This window comes from Globicephala melas, chromosome 10, assembly GCF_963455315.2.
Source record: "Globicephala melas chromosome 10, mGloMel1.2, whole genome shotgun sequence".
Lineage (NCBI taxonomy): Eukaryota > Metazoa > Chordata > Mammalia > Artiodactyla > Delphinidae > Globicephala > Globicephala melas.
The window spans coordinates 8,246,676-8,252,675 of record NC_083323.1 but is presented as its reverse complement, the minus strand read 5'-3'; positions in this window follow the sequence as shown (position 1 = coordinate 8,252,675).

The following is a 6,000-nucleotide window of genomic DNA, read 5'->3' as shown; positions in this document are numbered from 1 at the left end:
ACATTCAGCATCTGGACTGGGCCTCCACTTTGTCTATCTTGTCTTGTTACGTTTGTGTTGCCGGAGTTGTCAGGTTGACCAGCCGCTGGTGGGTGTGTGCTCCTTGCTGCCTGCCACGCCGCCGGGTTCAGAGTCTCTGAAAGAAGTTCAGGTTCTCCTGCTACCTTTCGTTGTCATCCCGTTTGAGCCTCATGTGCATCTGGAGCGAAGACACTACAGAGTGGAGGAGGGCAGAGGGATGATGCCTGCCAGGGCTCTGCTGCAGCCCGGGAAGGTGACAGCGTGCCAGCTCTGTCCACGAAGCCACCTGCCGGCGCCCCCGCCTTGCTTCCAGTGCTCACCACTGTGGGGGAGCGGGAGAGCCTTACCCTGAAAGCCAGCTTGTTCCCATCTGAACACTTTCTTACTTATTGTTAGCTGCTAGAGACTCGTTAGACATGTGAGCATGCAACAGCGCTAGAAGGGCAAAGGGGAGCAATGGAAGGAAACTAAGACTTAGTAATTCCCAGGTAGTGTTGTGTCTGACTTCATTCTCAGAATGCTGTGTGAAATAGATAGTGGCAAACCCATTTCCTGAGGAACTGCCGTTCAGCATCATTTAATCAGCTACTAGTAGCTAACACTGACTGATTGCTTCCTATAATATTTACGTTAGGGCACTGCTCTAAGCATACCATGTAAATATTCATCACTTAATAGAAACTTGCTTCAGTCACCATGCTAGGAACCCAGATTGGATTCCAAAGTTGTCACGCCAAAATGCCTGGGCTGAAAGACACCTGGAATTCTAAGAAAATGGTCTTAAGCAAGTCTGCTGTACAAAGTGGTAGGCTATATACCATCCAATTCTTATCATAAAATAAGTAACACCAGGAAATGTGAGGTCAGGAGAGGTGAACTAGATGTCAAAAACACCTTGCAGGCCTACCTATATCAAGTAAGTGCTGTATTTGTGGAATTGAGATCATAGCAAAACCTATGAAGACCTTTATCACCAAAGACTTTATTTTAAATTTTGGATATTTAAAAAATGCATAAACGTCTAAGGGGGGGTGTGTTTTAGAACTGAAGATGGTTGTCAAGACTTTAGCCTCCGACTCAGCCCTCTTCACCACTGCGGGCTCTGCTGTCACCTTAGGTGACTTCAGCGTCCACTTGGAAAATCCATCCTAACTGCCAGCTTTCTGCACTCCTTCCCCCAGTCACCCTGGCCACACGTTCCCATACTCACACCAAATTGCTCCCCTCCAGAATCACTAATTTCAGCATCCTTGACCTTGACTTCCTGTCTTCCCAAACTGGTTCCCCCTCCTCTTTGGCTTCATTTTGACCTCATCAGCCATCCCAGGACGCTGGCCGATTTACTTTCTTCGACTCCATCAGCCCTCTCCTTTTCCTCATTTCCTTCCTAATCCAGTTTAGATTTTATAGCCTATAATTTCAATAATATGGTTGCTAAAATCCCCACTTTGGAAAAACCCTATGTTCTATTTTCCACCAGCAACCAAAAGCAGCACCACTTGGGGAAAAAAGTCACTGCGGGGCAAATAAGGACGCCTGTAAGTCTACTGTAGCCAACCAGCAATGAGACCTCGACACTGCCAGCAAGCATCCTGCATCTGCTGATATGTGGAGAAAATTAGAGGTATCAGAAGAATTTCCCCCAGAATTGCTGCTTCCAAACTGTAATCAAGTGAGGTGCTCCCCCTTCAAGTGCTGGTTCCTCCAGTGCTTGAGATCCTTTCCCTTCCTGCCCACTTGGCTACTTTTAACTTCCCATTCTTTTTCTTTTTTTTTTTTTTCGTGGTACACGGGCCCCTCACTGTTGTGGCCCCTCCCGTTGTGGAGCACAGGCTCCGGACGCGCAGGCCCAGCGGCCATGGCTCACAGGCCCAGCCGCTCCGCGGCATGTGGGATCTTCCCGGGCCGGGGCACGAACCCATGTCCCCTCAATCGGCAGGCGGACTCTCAACCACTGCGCCACCAGAGAAGCCCTTAATTCCCCATTCTTCGTTCTCTCTTCACATGATAAACTGTCACCCCCATCCCCACCCTAAGCTACTCTATGCTCTTGTCCTGCTATATTTTGTTCACAGAACTTAACCACTTCTTAAAATTATCTTGTTTAGTCATTATTATCCATCTCCCTCACTGGAATGTAAGCACCAGAAAGGGCAGAATTCTTTTCTGTGTTCTCCAGCTCGAGCGCCTAAAACCCCTATGGCTTTAATTACCATCTGTGTGCTATGACTGCTAAATTTATATTTCCAACCCTTACCACTGGGCTCTAGACTTATAGATGTAATTGTCTGCTCAACATTTTGAAACACCTGGATATCTTAATGGCTCTGCAAACTCAATAAACCCAAAAGAGAAGTCCATCCTGCCTGCTTGTCCCTCCTCCTACCCCATGGTAAATGGCATTGCTAGCCTTTTAGCAATAAAACCTAGAGACCTAGGAGGATCAGTTGAGTCTGCCCCCTTCCTTACTCCCCATAACTAACCCATCACCAAGCTGGATTGATTGCACCTCTTAATCTCTTCCTTTTCTTCATTTCCTCTGCCACTTAACTTCCTTTGTCCAGGCTAGATCATCTACACCCCTAGGTCTCACCTAGTCCACTGCATTAGCCCAACTGGTTTCTCATTTGGCATTCACTCCAGTTCCCCACCCCCAATCCATTCTACACACAAGAGCTGAGATATTTTTCAAAACATAAATCTGATGAAGTCATCCTCCAGCCTACCACTTTTCGTGGTTTTCTATTGCTTAGAATAAAACCCTAAATATCCTTATTTCCTACCAGGTTCCCGTGGTCTGCCTTCCACCTGCGCCTCCAAATTTACCTCCCTCTCTTTTCACCTTTGCCCTCTCCACTCAAGCCTCATCAGCTGACCACTATATCCCAGTGCCTAGTACAATGCTTGGCACACACTAGGCACCACTGTGAAATGAACGATCCTCATGAGTAACAGAATTTAAGAAACTAGGTATTTTAAAAGCCTGAAATAAAAACAAAAGGATAGATGTAAAATTCCCGATTTAGGGACTTCCCTGGTGGTCCAGTGGGTAACACTCCATGCTCCTAATTCAGGGGGCCCAGGTTCGATCCCTGGTCGGGGACCTAGATCCCACATGCATGCCGCAACTAAGAGTTCTCATGACACAACTAAGAGTCCACATGCTGCAACTAAGAAGTCTGCATGCCGCAACTAAAACATCCCATGTGCCGCAAGTAAGACCCAGCACAGCCTAAATAAATAAATAAATATTTTTAAAATAAATAACCTTGCCCTATATTAGGTTCATTAGGTTTATAAATAAATAAATAAATAAAATTCCCGATTTAGAGATGTTGCTTTAGATAACACTGACAACCAGCTGCAAGTGTCTAGGTGGCCTTTGAAGATTAAGAACCAAAATTTTGGGGACCTCCCTGGTGGTGCAGTGGTTAAGAATCCACCTGCCAATGCAGGGGACACGGGTTCAAGCCCTGGTCTGGGAAGATCCCACATGCCGCAGAGCAGCTAAGCCCGTGCGCCACAACTACTGAGCCTGCACTTTAGAGCCCGCGAGCCACAACTACTGAAGCCCGTGTGCCTAGAGCCCATGCTCCGCAACAAGAGAAGACCCCACTTGCCGCAACTAGAGAAAGCCTGCGCACAGCAACAAAGACCCAACACAGCCAAATAAATAAATTTACATTTTAAAAAAAAATTTGGAGAAACCTGTGGACTCAGAAGATAAGACTTGCAGACATGCTGTTTCCAAGGGGAGTAAAGGTGGGTTAAATCTTGAGGAAATTCCCACCACCTCCTTTTCCAGGAGTGTGAGAAGGAAGGATCGTCAAAGAAAGAGCAGTCAGAAAGGGAGGAGAATCAGTATACTTTAGTTTTCAAAGCAGGAGGGAGGGGTTGTCAAAAATGCTAAATATTTCAATCAGCCAAAAGGGATGACTTAATACAGGAAAAAAGGAAAACTACTTGACTCAGAAATCAAAATGATTTAAAGATGTACGTTGGGAAGCTTGCTCCCGGTTACCTGGCCTATCCCGTTCCCTGCGTGTCCACCCCACCCACCCCCACATAGCCTTTATTAGTGATTCTTTATGCAAATAGGCAAACATATTATGGCAAAGGGACTTCTGAATTATTAGAGGAAGTTACTGGTGATCAATGAGAGTGCAGTTTAGAGGAGACGAGAGGGCAGAAGCTGCGTCACGGTGCTAAGGAACAAAGAAGGGAGGGGGACGAATGTGTTGAATACAGGAGCCCCAGACACTGAGCCTGGATGTCAGCATCTATGTCACCTGCCTTTGCTCCTCAGTCTACACCTGCGGGTCATGAGCCGTATTTCACAGGTAAGAAGACCCAAGTGCCAAAAGATTATAAGTAATCGCCCAAGTCACACAGCTAGTAACATCAATGCCAGTTGGTGAAGAGGCGGCCAGAAAGGGCTTTTGTGTTAAGGGGGTAACAGCAAGTGAAGGTGTTTCTATAGTGGAAGAGATAGGTGCGTTTAAAAAAAAAAAAGAAGGGAGGCAGAACTGGACAGATTCGATAAAATAATTGAAAGAGAAAGGTCCTTTCCTGAATGAAGAGATTGGAGACAGAAACTCCTATTGGAGGAGGAAAAGTAACAGCAAAGTAGAGCAGAGCCAGGAGAGAGGCTGGAAAACTGAGGAGACAATAGTTTGCAGTAGTCACCGTGGAAAGCAAGGAGAGTAAACTCATCCCAGCACAGCAGTGACAGCCCTGGAAGTTGCAGGGAGTAGTCGTCTTCTTTCCAGAATTGTCTGCCCTCATCCCCCAAAGCAATCCTCTGCAGCTCCAGAGGGAGGTAGAAGATGTGGGTGATAAGCCCAGGTAGCTGATGGGCTTCTCTGATGGCCACAGTATTCTGGGATTGGTGCTGCGGTCCATTCTGACAATTCTGAAGCCCAGGTGGAGACATGAAGGATCTACGGCATGAGGACACTGAAGGATGTGAGAGGCTGGGGGAAGAGGAACGGCAATGTCAGGATCTAACTTGTATCTTGGCGACTGTGGGCCTTGTTTCCCTTTGTGCGCTAGCCTCCTTTGGGCAGCATTCATTCACCAAGCGAACATTTACTGAGCACCTACACTATGCTAGGCTCCTTTGGGCAGCATCCATTCACCAAGCGAACATTTATTGAGCACCTACACTACGTTAGGTCCTGTGCGGGATCCACCTGCCAGGGAGACGGGGGACCAAGGCAGGCATGATCTCCACCTGCACCGAGTTTGCCATTGATGGGAAAGGCCAACAACACTGAACTCTGGTGGAGTTATGAGAGACCTATATGAAATCCCAGAGGTGGGGAGGGAGAACACTTACAGGGGTGGTCCATGAGTTTTTGAGTAAATCGTGAAAATTTTAAAGCAGGAATGGAAAGGTGACAGGGAAAAAAGTTATTGTCAAAGGCAAGATCTTGGAAGTCTTGAGATCTAATCAGCAGCTTTTAATATTCCTGAAGTATTATGGTTACTGGGAAAGGGGCCATTCACCTCAGCAAACAAGCTGAGAATTCAAAATGGACCTCCCTTCATAGTGAGACACTCAGAAGCAGGTAATTTCAAAGCAGTATAGGACCTGCTACTGTAGCACAAAGGAAAGAGTACCTTTGAATCTGGTAAGAACCAGGAGCCTGGAGCCTATCCCCCTGCACTTAACTCCTAGCTCTTGCCCTTCTACATGAGCAATCTCAAGACACTCAACCTACCCATGCCTTCGCTTTGTCATCTGCAAGATGGGGATCATAATAATGGCGAGCATTTACTGAGCACTTACTCTGCATTGGAGAGTAGTATATTATTTCATTTAATAGTACCTTAACAACTCAGTATCCTCACATGGATGTAATGAGGATCCCATGTGTAAGCACTCAGGACAGTGCCTGATGCCTAGTGAAACTTACATAAACGTTAGTGGTTTTATTATTAGTGGCCAACCAGAGGGAAGAGTGGGACCATCTGGGC